The following is a 19,851-nucleotide window of genomic DNA, read 5'->3' on the forward strand; positions in this document are numbered from 1 at the left end:
AGTCTCTATGTCTCTATGTCTCTAAGTCTCTAAGTCTCTAAGACTCTAAGTCTCTAAGTCTCTATGTCTCTATGTCTCTATGTCTCTATGTCTCTATGACTCTATGTCTCTATGTCTCTATGACTCTATGACTCTATGACTCTATGACTCTATGACTCGATGACTCGATGACTCGATGACTCGATGACTCGATGACTCGATGACTCGATGACTCGATGACTCGATGACTCGATGACTCGGTGTCTCGGTGTCTCGGTGTCTCGGTGTCTCGGTGTCTCGGTGTCTCGGTGTCTCGGTGTCTCGGTGTCTCGGTGTCTCTATGTCTCTAAGTCTCTAAGTCTCTAAGTCTCTAAGTCTCTATGTCTCTATGTCTCTATGTCTCTATGTCTCTAAGTCTCTAAGTCTCTATGTCTCTATGTCTCTAAGTCTCTATGTCTCTATGTCTCGATGTCTCGATGTCTCGATGTCTCGATGTCTCTAAGTCTCTAAGTCTCTATGTCTCGATGTCTCTATGTCTCTATGTCTCTATGTCTCTAAGTCTCTAAGTCTCTATGTCTCTATGTCTCTAAGTCTCTAAGTCTCTATGTCTCTATGTCTCTAAGTCTCTATGTCTCTATGTCTCTATGTCTCTATGTCTCTATGTCTCTATGTCTCTAAGTCTCTATGTCTCTAAGTCTCTATGTCTCTAAGTCTCTAAGTCTCTATGTCTCTATGTCTCTAAGTCTCTATGTCTCTATGTCTCGATGTCTCGATGTCTCGATGTCTCGATGTCTCGATGTCTCGATGTCTCGATGTCTCGATGTCTCTATGTCTCTATGTCTCTATGTCTCTAAGTCTCTAAGTCTCTATGTCTCTATGTCTCTATGTCTCTAAGTCTCTAAGTCTCAATGTCTCAATGTCTCTAAGTCTCTAAGTCTCTAAGTCTCTATGTCTCTATGTCTCTATGTCTCTATGTCTCTAAGTCTCTAAGTCTCTATGTCTCTATGTCTCTATGTCTCTAAGTCTCTATGTCTCTATGTCTCTATGTCTCTATGTCTCTATGTCTCTATGTCTCTATGTCTCTAAGTCTCTAAGTCTCTAAGTCTCTAAGTCTCTAAGTCTCTAAGTCTCTAAGTCTCTATGTCTCTATGTCTCTATGTCTCTAAGTCTCTAAGTCTCTAAGTCTCTATGTCTCTATGTCTCTATGTCTCTAAGTCTCTAAGTCTCTAAGTCTCTAAGACTCTAAGCCTCTAAGACTCTAAGTCTCTAAGTCTCTAAGTCTCTAAGCCTCTAAGACTCTAAGTCTCTAAGTCTCTAAGTCTCTATGTCTCTATGACTCTGTGTCTCTGTGTCTCTGTGTCTCTGTGTCTCTGTGTCTCTGTGACTCTGTGACTCTGTGACTCTGTGACTCTGTGACTCTGTGACTCTGTGACTCGGTGACTCGGTGTCTCGGTGTCTCGGTGTCTCGGTGTCTCGGTGTCTCGGTGTCTCGGTGTCTCGGTGTCTCGGTGTCTCGGTGTCTCGGTGTCTCTATGTCTCTATGTCTCTATGTCTCTATGTCTCTATGTCTCTATGTCTCTATGTCTCTAAGTCTCTAAGTCTCTAAGTCTCTAAGTCTCTATGTCTCTATGTCTCTATGTCTCTATGTCTCTATGACTCTATGTCTCTATGTCTCTATGACTCTATGACTCTATGACTCTATGACTCTATGACTCTATGACTCTATGACTCGATGACTCGATGACTCGATGACTCGATGACTCGATGACTCGATGACTCGGTGACTCGGTGACTCGGTGTCTCGGTGTCTCGGTGTCTCGGTGTCTCGGTGTCTCGGTGTCTCGGTGTCTCGGTGTCTCTGTGTCTCTGTGTCTCTATGTCTCTATGTCTCTATGTCTCTATGTCTCTATGTCTCTATGTCTCTATGTCTCTATGTCTCTATGTCTCTAAGTCTCTAAGTCTCTAAGTCTCTAAGTCTCTAAGTCTCTAAGTCTCTATGTCTCTATGTCTCTATGTCTCTATGTCTCTATGACTCTATGTCTCTATGTCTCTATGACTCTATGACTCTATGACTCTATGACTCTATGACTCTATGACTCTATGACTCTATGACTCTATGACTCGATGACTCGATGACTCGATGACTCGATGACTCGATGACTCTCTGACTCTCTGACTCGATGACTCGATGTCTCGATGTCTCGATGTCTCGATGTCTCGATGTCTCGATGTCTCGATGTCTCGGTGTCTCGGTGTCTCGGTGTCTCTGTGTCTCTATGTCTCTATGTCTCTATGTCTCTATGTCTCTATGTCTCTATGTCTCTAAGTCTCTAAGTCTCTAAGTCTCTAAGTCTCTAAGTCTCTAAGTCTCTAAGTCTCTAAGTCTCTATGTCTCTATGTCTCTAAGTCTCTAAGTCTCTAAGTCTCTAAGTCTCTAAGTCTCTAAGTCTCTAAGTCTCTATGTCACTATGTCTCTATGACTCTATGACTCTATGACACTATGACTCTATGACTCGATGACTCGATGTCTCGATGACTCGAATACTCGATGTCTCTATGTCTCTATGTCTCTATGTCTCTATGTCTCTAAGTCTCTAAGTCTCTAAGTCTCTATGTCTCTATGTCTCTATGACTCTATGACTCGATGACTCGATGACTCGATGACTCGATGACTCGATGACTCGATGACTCGATGACTCGATGTCTCGATGACTCGAATACTCGATGTCTCTTTGTCTCTATGTCTCTATGTCTCTATGTCTCTAAGTCTCTAAGTCTCTATGTCTCTATGTCTCTATGTCTCTATGTCTCTATGTCTCTATGTCTCTATGTCTCTATGTCTCTATGTCTCTAAGTCTCTAAGTCTCTAAGTCTCTAAGTCTCTAAGTCTCTAAGTCTCTAAGTCTCTATGTCTCTATGTCTCTAAGTCTCTAAGTCTCTAAGTCTCTAAGTCTCTAAGTCTCTAAGTCTCTATGTCACTATGTCTCTATGACTCTATGACTCTATGACACTATGACTCTATGACTCGATGACTCGATGTCTCGATGACTCGAATACTCGATGTCTCTATGTCTCTATGTCTCTATGTCTCTATGTCTCTATGACTCTATGACTCTATGACTCGATGACTCGATGACTCGATGACTCGATGACTCGATGACTCGATGACTCGATGTCTCGATTACTCGATGTCTCTATGTCTCTATGTCTCTATGTCTCTATGTCTCTATGTCTCTAAGTCTCTAAGTCTCTATGTCTCTATGTCTCTATGTCTCTATGTCTCTATGTCTCTATGTCTCTATGTCTCTATGTCTCTAAGTCTCTAAGTCTCTAAGTCTCTAAGTCTCTAAGTCTCTAAGTCTCTATGTCTCTAATCTCTAAGTCTCTAAGTCTCTAAGTCTCTAAGTCTCTAAGTCTCTATGTCACTATGTCTCTATGACTCTATGACTCTATGACACTATGACTCTATGACTCTATGACTCTATGACTCGATGTCTCGATGTCTCGATGACTCGATGTCTCGATGTCTCGATGTCTCGATGTCTCTATGTCTCTATGTCTCTATGTCTCTATGTCTCTAAGTCTCTAAGTCTCTAAGTCTCTAAGTCTCTAAGTCTCTATGTCTCTAATCTCTAAGTCTCTAAGTCTCTAAGTCTCTAAGTCTCTAAGTCTCTATGTCACTATGTCTCTATGACTCTATGACTCTATGACACTATGACTCTATGACTCTATGACTCTATGACTCGATGTCTCGATGTCTCGATGACTCGATGTCTCGATGTCTCGATGTCTCGATGTCTCTATGTCTCTATGTCTCTATGTCTCTAAGTCTCTAAGTCTCTAAGTCTCTAAGTCTCTAAGTCTCTAAGTCTCTAAGTCTCTAAGTCTCTAAGTCTCAAAGTCTCTATGTCTCTATGTCTCTATGTCTCTATGTCTCTATGACTCTATGTCTCTATGTCTCTATGTCTCTATGACTCTATGACTCTATGACTCGATGACTCGATGACTCGATGACTCGATGACTCGATGACTCGATGACTCGATGACTCGATGACTCGATGTCTCGATGACTCGAATACTCGATGTCTCTATGTCTCTATGTCTCTATGTCTCTAAGTCTCTAAGTCTCTAAGTCTCTATGTCTCTATGTCTCTATGTCTCTATGTCTCTATGTCTCTATGTCTCTATGTCTCTATGTCTCTAAGTCTCTAAGTCTCTAAGTCTCTAAGTCTCTAAGTCTCTAAGTCTCTATGTCTCTAATCTCTAAGTCTCTAAGTCTCTAAGTCTCTAAGTCTCTAAGTCTCTATGTCACTATGTCTCTATGACTCTATGACTCTATGACACTATGACTCTATGACTCTATGACTCTATGACTCGATGTCTCGATGTCTCGATGACTCGATGTCTCGATGTCTCGATGTCTCGATGTCTCTATGTCTCTATGTCTCTATGTCTCTAAGTCTCTAAGTCTCTAAGTCTCTAAGTCTCTAAGTCTCTAAGTCTCTAAGTCTCTAAGTCTCTAAGTCTCTATGTCTCTATGTCTCTATGTCTCTATGTCTCTATGACTCTATGTCTCTATGTCTCTATGTCTCTATGACTCTATGACTCGATGACTCGATGACTCGATGACTCGATGACTCGATGACTCGATGACTCTCTGACTCTCTGACTCGATGTCTCGATGTCTCGATGACTCGATGTCTCGATGTCTCTATGTCTCTATGTCTCTATGTCTCTAAGTCTCTAAGTCTCTATGTCTCTATGTCTCTATGTCTCTATGTCTCTATGTCTCTATGTCTCTATGTCTCTATGTCTCTAAGTCTCTAAGTCTCTAAGTCTCTAAGTCTCTAAGTCTCTAAGTCTCTATGTCTCTAATCTCTAAGTCTCTAAGTCTCTAAGTCTCTAAGTCTCTAAGTCTCTATGTCACTATGTCTCTATGACTCTATGACTCTATGACACTATGACTCTATGACTCTATGACTCTATGACTCGATGTCTCGATGTCTCGATGACTCGATGTCTCGATGTCTCGATGTCTCTATGTCTCTATGTCTCTATGTCTCTATGTCTCTATGTCTCTAAGTCTCTAAGTCTCTAAGTCTCTAAGTCTCTAAGTCTCTAAGTCTCTAAGTCTCTATGTCTCTATGTCTCTATGTCTCTATGTCTCTATGACTCTATGTCTCTATGTCTCTATGTCTCTATGACTCTATGTCTCTAAGTCTCTAAGTCTCTATGTCTCTATGTCTCTATGTCTCTATGTCTCTATGTCTCTATGTCTCTATGTCTCTATGTCTCTAAGTCTCTAAGTCTCTAAGTCTCTAAGTCTCTAAGTCTCTAAGTCTCTATGTCTCTAATCTCTAAGTCTCTAAGTCTCTAAGTCTCTAAGTCTCTAAGTCTCTATGTCACTATGTCTCTATGACTCTATGACTCTATGACACTATGACTCTATGACTCTATGACTCTATGACTCGATGTCTCGATGTCTCGATGACTCGATGTCTCTATGTCTCTATGTCTCTATGTCTCTATGTCTCTAAGTCTCTAAGTCTCTAAGTCTCTAAGTCTCTAAGTCTCTAAGTCTCTAAGTCTCTATGTCTCTATGTCTCTATGTCTCTATGTCTCTATGACTCTATGTCTCTATGTCTCTATGTCTCTATGACTCTATGACTCGATGACTCGATGACTCGATGACTCGATGACTCGATGACTCTCTGACTCTCTGACTCGATGTCTCGATGTCTCGAATACTCGATGTCTCTATGTCTCTATGTCTCTATGTCTCTATGTCTCTAAGTCTCTAAGTCTCTAAGTCTCTAAGTCTCTAAGTCTCTAAGTCTCTATGTCTCTATGTCTCTATGTCTCTATGTCTCTATGACTCGATGACTCGATGACTCGATGACTCGATGACTCGATGACTCGATGTCTCGAAGTCTCTAAGTCTCTAAGTCTCTAAGTCTCTAAGCCTCTATGTCTCTATGTCTCTATGTCTCTATGTCTCTATGTCTCTATGTCTCTATGTCTCTATGTCTCTATGTCTCTATGTCTCTATGTCTCTATGACTCTATGACTCTATGACTCTATGACTCTATGACTCTATGACTCGATGACTCGATGACTCGATGACTCGATGACTCGATGACTCGATGACTCGATGACTCGATGTCTCGATGACTCGAATACTCGATGTCTCTATGTCTCTATGTCTCTATGTCTCTATGTCTCTAAGTCTCTAAGTCTCTAAGTCTCTAAGTCTCTAAGTCTCTAAGTCTCTAAGTCTCTATGTCTCTATGTCTCTATGTCTCTAAGTCTCTAAGTCTCTAAGTCTCTAAGTCTCTAAGTCTCTAAGTCTCTAAGTCTCTAAGTCTCTAAGTCTCTAAGTCTCTAAGTCTCTAAGTCTCTAAGTCTCTAAGTCTCTATGTCTCTAAGTCTCTAAGTCTCTAAGTCTCTATGTCTCTATGTCTCTATGACTCTATGACTCTATGACTCTATGTCTCTATGTCTCTATGACTCTATGACTCTATGACTCTATGTCTCTATGTCTCTATGTCTCTATGTCTCTATGTCTCTAAGTCTCTAAGTCTCTATGTCTCTATGTCTCTATGACTCTATGACTCTATGACTCTATGTCTCTATGTCTCTATGTCTCGATGACTCTATGTCTCGATGTCTCGATGTCTCGATGACTCGATGACTCGATGACTCGATGACTCGATGACTCGATGTCTCGATGACTCGATGACTCGATGACTCGATGTCTCGAAGTCTCGAAGTCTCGAAGTCTCTATGTCTCTATGACTCTATGACTCTATGTCTCTATGTCTCTATGTCTCTATGTCTCTATGTCTCTATGTCTCTATGTCTCTATGTCTCTAAGTCTCTAAGTCTCTATGTCTCTATGTCTCTATGACTCTATGACTCTATGACTCTATGACTCTATGTCTCTATGTCTCTATGTCTCGATGACTCTATGTCTCGATGTCTCGATGTCTCGATGACTCGATGACTCGATGACTCGATGACTCGATGACTCGATGACTCGATGACTCGATGTCTCGATGACTCGAATACTCGATGTCTCTATGTCTCTATGTCTCTATGTCTCTATGTCTCTAAGTCTCTAAGTCTCTAAGTCTCTAAGTCTCTATGTCTCTATGTCTCTATGTCTCTAAGTCTCTAAGTCTCTAAGTCTCTAAGTCTCTAAGTCTCTAAGTCTCTAAGTCTCTAAGTCTCTATGTCACTATGTCTCTATGACTCTATGACTCTATGACTCGATGACTCGATGACTCGATGACTCGATGACTCGATGACTCGATGTCTCGATGTCTCGATGTCTCTAAGTCTCTAAGTCTCTAAGTCTCTAAGTCTCTATGTCTCTATGACTCTATGACTCGATGACTCGATGACTCGATGACTCGATGACTCGATGACTCGATGTCTCGATGTCTCGATGTCTCGATGTCTCTATGTCTCTATGTCTCTATGTCTCTATGACTCTATGACTCGATGACTCGATGACTCGATGACTCGATGACTCGATGACTCGATGTCTCGATGACTCGAATACTCGATGTCTCTATGTCTCTATGTCTCTATGTCTCTATGTCTCTAAGTCTCTAAGTCTCTAAGTCTCTAAGTCTCTAAGTCTCTAAGTCTCTAAGTCTCTAAGTCTCTATGACTCTATGACTCTATGACTCTATGACTCGATGACTCGATGACTCGATGACTCGATGACTCGATGACTCGATGTCTCGATGTCTCGATGTCTCGATGTCTCGATGTCTCGATGTCTCGATGTCTCGATGTCTCGATGTCTCGATGTCTCGATGTCTCGATGTCTCGATGTCTCGATGTCTCGATGTCTCGATGTCTCTAAGTCTCTAAGTCTCTAAGTCTCTAAGTCTCTATGTCTCTATGTCTCTATGACTCTATGACTCTATGTCTCTATGTCTCTATGTCTCTATGTCTCTATGTCTCTATGTCTCTATGTCTCTATGTCTCTATGTCTCTAAGTCTCTAAGTCTCTAAGTCTCTAAGTCTCTAAGTCTCTAAGTCTCTAAGTCTCTAAGTCTCTAAGTCTCTATGTCTCTAAGTCTCTAAGTCTCTAAGTCTCTAAGTCTCTATGTCTCTATGACTCTATGACTCGATGACTCGATGACTCGATGACTCGATGACTCGATGACTCGATGTCTCGATGTCTCGATGTCTCTATGTCTCTATGTCTCTATGTCTCTATGTCTCTATGACTCTATGACTCGATGACTCGATGACTCGATGACTCGATGACTCGATGACTCGATGTCTCGATGACTCGAATACTCGATGTCTCTATGTCTCTATGTCTCTATGTCTCTATGTCTCTAAGTCTCTAAGTCTCTAAGTCTCTAAGTCTCTAAGTCTCTAAGTCTCTAAGTCTCTAAGTCTCTAAGTCTCTAAGTCTCTAAGTCTCTATGACTCGATGACTCGATGACTCTATGACTCTATGACTCTATGACTCGATGACTCGATGACTCGATGACTCGATGACTCGATGACTCGATGTCTCGATGTCTCGATGTCTCGATGTCTCGATGTCTCGATGTCTCGATGTCTCGATGTCTCGATGTCTCGATGTCTCGATGTCTCGATGTCTCGATGTCTCGATGTCTCGATGTCTCGATGTCTCGATGTCTCTAAGTCTCTATGTCTCTATGTCTCTATGACTCTATGACTCTATGTCTCTATGTCTCTATGTCTCTATGTCTCTATGTCTCTATGTCTCTATGTCTCTATGTCTCTATGTCTCTAAGTCTCTAAGTCTCTAAGTCTCTAAGTCTCTAAGTCTCTAAGTCTCTAAGTCTCTAAGTCTCTAAGTCTCTAAGTCTCTATGTCTCTAAGTCTCTAAGTCTCTATGTCTCTATGTCTCTATGTCTCTATGACTCTATGACTCTATGACTCTATGTCTCTATGTCTCTATGACTCTATGACTCTATGACTCTATGTCTCTATGTCTCTATGTCTCTATGTCTCTATGTCTCTAAGTCTCTAAGTCTCTATGTCTCTATGTCTCTATGACTCTATGACTCTATGACTCTATGTCTCTATGTCTCTATGTCTCGATGACTCTATGTCTCGATGTCTCGATGTCTCGATGACTCGATGACTCGATGACTCGATGACTCGATGACTCGATGACTCGATGTCTCGATGACTCGATGACTCGATGACTCGATGTCTCGATGTCTCTAAGTCTCTAAGTCTCTATGTCTCTATGTCTCTATGTCTCTATGTCTCTATGTCTCTAAGTCTCTAAGTCTCTAAGTCTCTAAGTCTCTATGTCTCTATGTCTCTATGTCTCTATGTCTCTATGTCTCTATGTCTCTATGTCTCTATGACTCTATGACTCTATGTCTCTATGTCTCTATGTCTCTATGACTCTATGACTCTATGTCTCGATGTCTCGATGTCTCGATGTCTCGATGTCTCGATGTCTCGATGTCTCGATGTCTCGATGTCTCGATGTCTCGATGTCTCGATGTCTCGATGTCTCGATGTCTCGATGTCTCTAAGTCTCTAAGTCTCTAAGTCTCTAAGTCTCTATGTCTCTATGTCTCTATGACTCTATGACTCTATGACTCTATGTCTCTATGTCTCTATGACTCTATGACTCTATGACTCTATGTCTCTATGTCTCTATGTCTCTATGTCTCTATGTCTCTATGTCTCTAAGTCTCTAAGTCTCTAAGTCTCTATGTCTCTATGTCTCTATGTCTCTATGACTCTATGACTCGATGACTCGATGACTCGATGACTCGATGACTCGATGACTCGATGTCTCGATGACTCGATGTCTCGATGTCTCGATGTCTCGATGTCTCGATGTCTCGATGTCTCGATGTCTCGATGTCTCTAAGTCTCTAAGTCTCTAAGTCTCTATGTCTCTATGACTCTATGACTCTATGACTCTATGTCTCTATGTCTCTATGTCTCTATGTCTCTATGTCTCTAAGTCTCTAAGTCTCTAAGTCTCTAAGTCTCTAAGTCTCTAAGTCTCTAAGTCTCTATGTCTCTATGTCTCTATGACTCTATGACTCTATGACTCTATGTCTCTATGTCTCTATGTCTCTATGTCTCTAAGTCTCTAAGTCTCTAAGTCTCTAAGTCTCTAAGTCTCTATGTCTCTAAGTCTCTAAGTCTCTAAGTCTCTAAGTCTCTATGTCTCTATGTCTCTATGACTCTATGACTCTATGTCTCTATGTCTCTATGACTCTATGACTCTATGACTCTATGTCTCTATGTCTCTATGTCTCTAAGTCTCTAAGTCTCTAAGTCTCTAAGTCTCTAAGTCTCTAAGTCTCTAAGTCTCTATGTCTCTATGTCTCTATGACTCTATGACTCTATGTCTCTATGTCTCTATGTCTCTATGTCTCTATGACTCTATGACTCTATGACTCTATGACTCTATGACTCGATGACTCGATGTCTCTATGACTCTATGACTCTATGTCTCTATGTCTCTATGTCTCTATGTCTCTATGTCTCTATGACTCTATGACTCTATGACTCTTTGACTCTCTGACTCTCTGACTCTATGTCTCGATGTCTCGATGTCTCTATGACTCTATGACTCTATGTCTCGATGACTCGATGTCTCTATGTCTCTATTTCTCTCTGTCTCTCTGTCTCTCTGTCTCTATGACTCGATGACTCGATGACTCGATGACTCGATGTCTCTATGACTCGATGACTCTACGTCTCTATGACTCTATGACTCTATGACTCTATGACTCTATGACTCTATGACTCTCTGATTCTATGACTCGATGTCTCGATGGTCTCAATGACTCGAAGACTCAATGACTCGATGTCTCTAAGAGTCTATGACTCTATCATTCTCTGACCATATGACTCGATGTCTCGATGACTCGATGTCTCTAAGACTCTCTGACTCGATGACTCGATGTCTCGATGACTCGATGTCTCTATGATTCGATGACTCAATGTCTCTATGGCTCGGTGACTCGATGTCTTGATGACTCGATGTCTCGATGACTCAATGTCTCTATGAATCGATGACTCGATGTCTCTATGACTCTATGTCTCTATGATTCGATGACTCTATGTCTCTATGGCTCGGTGACTCAATGTCTCGATGACTCGATGTCTCTATGAATCGATGACTCGATGTCTCTATGAATCGATGACTCGTTGTCTCTATGACTCTATGTCTCTATGATTCGATGACTCTATGTCTCTATGGCTCGGTGACTCAATGTCTCGATGACTCGATGTCTCTATGACTCTATGATTCGATGACTCTATGTCTCTATGGCTCGGTGACTCAATGTCTCGATGACTCGATGTCTCTATGAATCGATGACTCTATGACTCTACGAATCGATGACTCTATGGCTTGGTGTCTCGACGTCTCGATGACTCGATGAATCGATGACTCAACGACTCGATTACTTACAGTGTGGAAACAGGCCCTTCGGCCCAACTAGTCCACACCGCCCCGCCGAAGCGCAACCCACCCATACCCCCCTACATCTACCCCTTATCTAACACTTCGGGCAATTTAGCATGGTCAATTCACCTGACCTGCACATCTTTGGACTGTGGGAGGAAACCAGAGCACCCGGAGGACCCACGCAGCCACGGGGAGAACGTGCAAACTCTGCACAGTCAGTCACCTGAGGCAGGAATTGAACCCGGGTCTCTGGCGCTGTGAGGCAGCAGTGCTAACCACTGTGCCACCGTGCCACCCAATGACTCAATGTCTCTATGACTCGATGACTCGATGACTCGATGTCTCTATGACCCTATGACTCTATGACTCGATGACTCTGTGACTCTATGTCTCTATGACTGTGTATACATCAGGATTTAATTGGCTTCTTCACAGCTATGAGCACTTGCTGTTTTTATTTAAGTTTTTAAGATTGGTCAAAAACCTCTTGATACCATTTACAGAGATCCTGCACCTCCCTAGTGCTCCCAACCTTCCTCACTCCCTCCATCCTCACAGACATTGAGCACCTTTTTATTTCAATCAATGGTAACAAAAACAGAACAGTTGGCCATTTTATTGACACCGTTCACCTTTTGTCGTATGCAGTGTGTCTGTGGTGTTTACATGCTGTAGACCTACGTTTTTAAAAAATATTCATTCATGGGGTGTGGGTGTTACTTTTTACACCATCATTTATTGCCCCATCCCAAATTACCCTGGAACTGAGTGACAGGTCAGACCGTCTCAGAGGACAATTGAGGGTCAACCACATTGCTGTGGGTCTGGAGTTATATGTAGGCCAGACCAGGTAAGGATGGTAGATTTCCTTCAGTAAGGACGTTCATGAACCAGATGGGTTTTTATATCAATTGATAATGTTCACATTAACAAGCTTCGTAATTCCAGGTTGTTAAAAAAAATTGGATTCAAGTGTTACCATGAGGAGGATTTTCACCATCAGGACATTAGCCTAAGTTTCTAGATCCTCATCTACTGACATTGCTATTCCGTCACCACCTCCTCTCTCCCTTGCATACGGCCTGCTTTAAAGATCTTTGAGAGACAATATCAAGGCAGTACATGTGATAACACATCTCATGGCTGTAATAGACTGTCCTATGGTTTTGTAATGCATATACCAAAGTGCTGTGTCCATGGGAGTCTCCATTGCTGTTCCTGAGACAACACACCCAATGGTGTTGGCACTGCATTATAGCGGGCAGTGATCACAGAGTCAACTGTGACTGAGAGAAGTTTCTAAACTCTGTTTTGCAAATAACAAACCTGGGACCAGCCTCAACCGAACTCCCTGTGCCATCTTTGTTTCTGTTCAGTTCTGTGGCACAGATACACAACATCCTCCCATTTTCCACCCCAATACCCAGCTCCAATTGCCTACCCACGAGCTTCCCAAGCCGCTGTTTGATTCGCCATAGGATCTATTTGTCAATCCCAACCCAAGTGACTGGGTTCTTCAACAGAAAGAATTGCAAACCATAAAGAATACAAAGTGAGGAGATCGGGCAGTTACACAGAGTGCTGGTCACACCTCATTTCAACTGATCCAAGAGAAATATAGACTGACCTTGAGGGAAGGACAAGTCGCCTGAATGATAGCTGTGAAGATGAATCCCGCCTGATGTAGGACTATGGAAACTTGAGTTATTGCTCTGGAGATGAAGGGGTTAAGGACTGATCTAACTGAAGTGTTTAGAATCCGGAAAGAAATTGACAGAACTGGTAAGGAGTGATTATTGCCCCTTGTAGGAGAATCACAAACAAGGGGAGATAATCTAAAATTAAATCTAAACCAGTTAAAAGAGAATCCGGGGGAGAAAACATGTCTTTGTAACAAGAGAATATGGAATGCACTAGTGAAAAGAAAGAATCAATTAAAGTATTTTCAGCCAAGATAGATATTTATTTAGGAAGGAAAAGGATTAAAGGGTATGTAGAAAGGGTTGAGATTAAAATGATAGAACAGATTAAATGGCCAACTCCATACTGAGAACAATGATGTTAACTGTTGTCATTGAGCATTTTCTGCCACCACCAAAGGTACCAATATCTTTAAGACATTTTTTTCAAAGAACAAGGAACAAAGAAAATCACAGCACAGGAACCGGCCCTTCGGCCCTCCAAACCTGCGCTGATCCAGATCCTCTATCTAAACCTGTCACCTATTTTCTAAGGATCTGTATCCCTCTGCTCCCTGCCCATTCATGTATCCGTCTAGATACATCGGAAATGATGCTATCGTTCCCACCTCTACCACCTCCGCTGGCAATGCATTCCAGGCTCCCACAACCTTCTGAGTAAAGAACTTTCCACGTGTATCTCCCCTAAATCTTTCCCCTCTCACTTTGAACTCGTGACCCCTCGTAATTGAGTTCTGCACTCTGGGAAAAAGCTTCTTGCTATACATCCTGTCTATATCGCTCATGATTTTGTAGACCTCAATCAGGTACCCCCTCAACCTCTGTCTTTCTAATGAAAATAATCCCAATCTACTCAACTTCTCCTCATAGCTAGCACCCTCCATACCAGGCATCATCCTGGTGAACCTCCTCTGCACCCTCTCCAAAGCATCCACGTCCTTTTTGTAATGTGGCGACCAGAAGTGTACACAGTATTCCAAATGCGGCCAAACCAAAGTCCTATACAACTGTAACATGATCTGCCAACTCTTGTACTTAATATCTGTCTGATGAAGGAAAGCATGTCGTATACCTTCTTGACCACTTTACTGACCTGCATTGCCACCATCAGGGAACAATGGACCTGAGCACCCAAATCTCTCTGTATGTCAATTTTCCCCGGACCTTTCTATTTACTATATAGTTCACAATTTTGTGTGTGATAAAGTGCTGATGGGATGTTGCACTTCTAGGAAACTGAGTTGTTATGGTTAGACATGCACCGTGACATGCATCTTACAGTCTGGAATGATGGCACAGACAGTAGAGGCTCCAACTTCCTATCTATCTCTCCATCTCTTACAGCTTTCTGTTGGTGTGCACTGAAAGGATTTGCAAGTTGATGCTTAACTGGTTTGGCTGCGTTCTGAATGGAGAAAATGAGGACTGCACCAGCCTCATTCCTGATGAAGGTCTTATGCCCGAAAAATCGATTCTCCTGCTCCTTGGATGCTGCCAGACCAGCTGTGCTTTCCCAGCACCACACTCTTGACAAAGACTGAAAATAGTCAATCAGACAGATCAGGCTGCAGGCCTAGCAGAAGGAGCTACAGTCAAAGCATAAGGGGGTAGGCGATGGCCTCATAATACTTGCGCTGGACTCTTGGTCCAGTGACCAAGGAAACGTTCTGGGGACCAGAGTTTGAATCCCAGTAAGATAGATGGTGGAATTTGAATTCAATTTGAAAAACAATCTGGAATTAAGAGTTGAATGATGACCATGAATCTACTGTCAATTGTCAGAAAAACCCATCTGGTTCACTAATATCCTTTAAGGAAGGAAGCTGCCATCTTTACTGGTCTGACCTACATATGACTCCAGGAGAAAGTGAGGGCAGCAGATGCTGGAGAGTCAGAGTCAAAAAGAGGGGGGGGGGGGGGGCGAAGGAAAAGGGAATCCTGTTGAAGGGATTATGTCCGAAACATCAGCTCTCCTGCTCCTCAGATGCTGCCTGACATGCTGTGCTTTTCCAGCGCCACCCTTTTCGACTCTACATATGACTTCAGGCCCACAGCAATGTGGTGGACTCCTAACTACCTCTGGGCAATTAAGAATGGGTACTAATTCCCGGCCTGGTCAGCAATGCCTTTATCCCATGAATGAATAAAAGAAAATAATTGTGAGAGGAAAGTCCTGAGTTAGTCCACCAAAAAAATCAAATATTAGCATGTTATTTCCAGAAGTACCTTGGATTGTCAAAACCTTTTGAAATAAGAAAATCCAAGAAGTGGTACTTCTTTCTGATGTCTGTCAATCTTCTTTCTCATACACTTTAATGGGACGTGAGTATTGCTAGCAAGGCTTATCCCTTGAGAACTTGGTTGTGAGCTCCTTTCTTGAACCGTGACAGTCCACACTGGGGCAACTACACCCACAGTGCTGTTTGAAGGGGGAATTCTGGGATATTGACCAAGTGCTAATCAAGGAGTGATGAGACATTTGATGTGTAGCTTGGAGGGAACATTATCAGCGGCAATGTTCCAATGTACCTGATACCCTTGTTCTTCCAAGTGTCAATGGACATGGGTTGGTAAGGTGACCTGATGCAGTGCACTTTGTAGATGATACACACTGTTGTTACTGGGCACTGGTGGTGACGGGAGTGAATGTATAACGTTATGAGTGGGGTGCAATGAAGCAGGCTGTTTTGGAAATGTACAGTCCTTCTTCTCTCTATAAGTTCATCCAGCCCCACAACCTTTAGGGATACCTTTGCTCGTCTGATTCTGGCTTCTTCAGCAATTTTAATTATGCAACTATCGGTTTCTGTACTGTCAGCTGCTAAGGTCCTACGTTCAGGAATTGATTCAATACAACTCCTTGGCTCATTTTTTTTCACTTTAAAGTACCTCCCCCTTTAGTCACACTTTTAATCACTTATCCTAATAACTCCTTAATTGGCTCATGTGTTTTTTTTTATATTTTGTAATTCTCCTGTGAAGTACTTCAACATATATTTTATTTTGCAAAAGGTACCGTAAAAATACAAGTTGCTGTTAAATCTAGCTATAATCTTTCATCAATGATTTATCACCTGTAATTTATACCACAAGACCAATCCGCTAAAATCCAGCTGTTTCATTTCTCTGTTGCTCATTCCCTTCTTTGAAATTCACAGCTGTTTGCTGCTGGAATTGGTGCTTTTGGCCCAGAGGCAGAGGGTGTGAGTTCAAATCCCACTCCAGGACCTTGAGCACTAAAATCAAGGCAGATACTTCATTACAGAGGGATCCTTGATGCGATTGTAGAGAAGTAGACTTCTTAAACTAGAGTGCCACAAGTCGTGATGCCTACCAACTATCTTAAAGGGCTGGTGTCCTTTGAAGATCAGTGTGATGATACAATAGTCCTATCCTCTGAGAGGTGTAGGCCAATATTTAATCTACAATTCCCATCACAAAAAAACACAGTCATTATGAAAGGGCTGCCTGTGGGAGCTTCCTGTACACACATTGTCTGCTGCATGTTCTACAAGCTAGAGACAAAAAAACTGCAGGTGCTGGAATCCAAAGCAGACAGGCAGGAGGCTGGGGGAACACAGCAAGGCAGGCAGCATCAGGAGGGACAGGCAGGAGGCTGGAGGAACACAGCAAGGCAGGCAGCATCAGGAGGGACAGGCAGGAGGCTGGGGGAACAAAGCAAGGCAGGCAGCATCAGGAGGGACAGGCAGGAGGCTGGGGGAACACAGCAAGGCAGGCAGCATCAGGAGGGACAGGCAGGAGGCTGGGGGAACACAGCAAGGCAGGCAGCATCAGGTGGGACAGGCAGGAGGCTGGGGGAATACAGCAAGCCAGGCAGCATCAGGAGGGACAGGCAGGAGGCTGGGGGAACACAGCAAGGCAGGCAGCATCAGGTGGGACAGGCAGGAGGCTGGGGGAACACAGCAAGGCAGGGGGCATCAGGAGGGACAGGCAGGAGGCTGGGGGAACACAGCAAGCCAGGCAGCATCAGGAGGTGCAGGCTGCAAAACATCTTGCAGTGTTCAGTTTTGGTTAAAGGTGCTATCTGAACTTACACTTTCCCTTTCGCTTTAAAGAAATTTATTCTGTGCAAAGTGCTTTAGGATGTTCTGAGAGATAAGACTCCACATAAATGCAAGCTGTTGAACAGCGTAGCATAATTGCAAGTATGTCTTCAGCAGTGTGAAGACCACAGCTGCTTAATTTTTATTTTCTAACCTACTTATCCAGCGACTTTATTACAAAACTCTGAAGCAAATGGGAGTTGAAGCCAGGTCAAGTGGCGCAGAGGTATTACCACTAGACCACAAGCATCCCCGTACGTTATCAAACCCTTTTCATATCTACATCACCTGTGGGATCTGATAAAATGTGAACAATTCAGTGGATTGTGTCTGAAGTTGAGCGACAAAATGCCCTATTTTCTGAGCGGGTGAAGTATTTGAAAGCTGGTTAGATGCTCGGGGAGTGCTGTGCCCTCAAACTCCTCCCGCTGTCCACTTTGACTGTCAGATGTTGCCAGAGATCTGGACAATCCCACAGCTGATCATTCATTATTTGTGAACTGAAGCAAATCTCCAACATCAAACAACTAACGATTTGGCTCCATGGTTCAACAGCTCACTCACTCTCAGCTGGAAGTCAGGAATTAATGAGATAAGAAACAAAATCAGAAATTGCTGGAGAAACTCGACAGGTCAGGCAGCATCTGTGGAGAGAAAGCAGAGTGAACACCTGGGTTCCGGACACCCTTCTTCAGAACTTTTGATATGTGAGACAAGGTCTTTTATCTTCTGTCACATAAGTGCAAATGAATTGTATTTCCTTTTTGCAATGGAGAAGCAAATTAATGGGATTAGGTTAAGCCACTGAACATTATTAATATCTATTATGCTCAAACCACTGGTGGTGATTGCAGGAAAACACCACAGTATGAAGCTAGATCACAATTCTGTTCATTTATTTGTCTGAAAGCTACAATCACAATAAGCACAAATGCTATCAGTGATGTTAATCTCATTGTTACATTGTCAGTTTAAAAATCTGGCTTTACAAAATGTTCAGTGGTTGCAGATGACTCAATTATTTTTATACAAGTAACACCTTAAACTGTGATATTTTTTGGAATTGTACCATAAAAGGTGAGTCATACAGCACAGAAACAGACCCTTCAGTCCAACTCATCCATGCCGACCAGATATCCTAATCTAATCTAGTCCCATTTGCAAGCACTTGGCCATATCCCTCCAAACCCATCCAGATGCCATTTAAGTGTTGCAACTGTACCAGTCTCCACCACTTCTTCTGCCAGTTAATTCCAAACACACACCACCCTCTGAGTGAAAAAGTTGCCACTTAGGTTCCTTTTAAATTTTTACTCTCTCACCTTAGACCTGCACCCTCTAGTTTTGGATCCCCTACCCCGAGGAAAAGGCCTCGGCTATTCACCCTATCCTCTAGGAGTTTTATTCACATATCGCATTCTCCCATCAGAATTTCCCTTCTGATTGACAAGCTGTGGATGGGTTAAGTTCAGATGTCTTATATCAGCCCCTCTGCCCTCCCTGCAAGTTCATCCTTTTGGCTTTTCCTTTTAAATATCCAAGAAGTGACCACACATTGGAGAACCATCTAATGAGTGATGCAGAGGACTCAGAAACATCATTGGATTCCATTCAGAACCCCCACCTTAGACGTTGTGTTCAAACGATAATTTGAGGTCAGACTTAACTGAGTGCATTCTGGACGGGGCTGGCTGTGACAACTCTGCTTGTCTGAGTGTAGGGGCACGCAAGGTCAACTGTAGCTGAGGGCTTAAATAAGAAGGTCTACAGAGGAAATCTCATATATATCTGCACAATAAAAAGGAAGGCCATTGGGATGCCCACAGTAAAATGCACAGAGGAACTACCACCAACATGGCCTAGAGCTGAGAGGTCAGCGTTTCTGGCCAACCACATCAACACAGTTGTGGACCGTGAGACTGTATCTGACGGCCATAAGATCATAAGACATAGGAGTGGAAGTAAGGCCATTCGGCCCATCGAGTCCATTCCGCCATTCAATCATGGCTGATGGGCATTTCAACCCCACTTACCCGCATTCTCCCCATAGCCCTTAATTCCTCGAGACAACAAGAATCTATCAATCTCAGCCTTGAAGACATTTAGCTTCCCGGCCTCCACTGCACTCTGCGGCAATGAATTCCACAGGCCCACCACTCTCTGGCTGAAGAAATGTCTCCGCATTTCTGTTCTGAATTGACCCCTCTAATTCTAAGGCTGTGTCCACGGGTCCTAGTCTCCTCACCTAACGGAAACAATTTCCTAGCATCCACCCTTTCCAAGCCATGTATTATCTTGTACGTCTCTATTAAGTCTCGCCTTAATCTTCTAAACTCCAATGAATACAATCCCAGGATCCTCAGCCATTCCTCATATGTTAGACGGCCGATGTGATATTTGTATGGATGTTGTCATGGAAATTCAAACCCCTTCGGGATGCAAGGTCAGTCTGTGGGCATCATGAATGTGGGATCACAATGTGCCAACGACCTGCAATGTGCCATACTGTTCATAGGAACATAGAAGATGGGAGCAGGAGTAGGCCATTCAGCCCTTCAAGCCTGCTCCACCATTCAATATGATCATGGCCGACCATCCATCTTAGTGCCTGTTCCTGTTTTCTCCACCTACACCTTAACCCCTTTAGCCCTAAGAACCAAAT

Source organism: Chiloscyllium punctatum, chromosome 44 (genome assembly GCF_047496795.1).
Source record: "Chiloscyllium punctatum isolate Juve2018m chromosome 44, sChiPun1.3, whole genome shotgun sequence".
Taxonomy (NCBI): domain Eukaryota; kingdom Metazoa; phylum Chordata; class Chondrichthyes; order Orectolobiformes; family Hemiscylliidae; genus Chiloscyllium; species Chiloscyllium punctatum.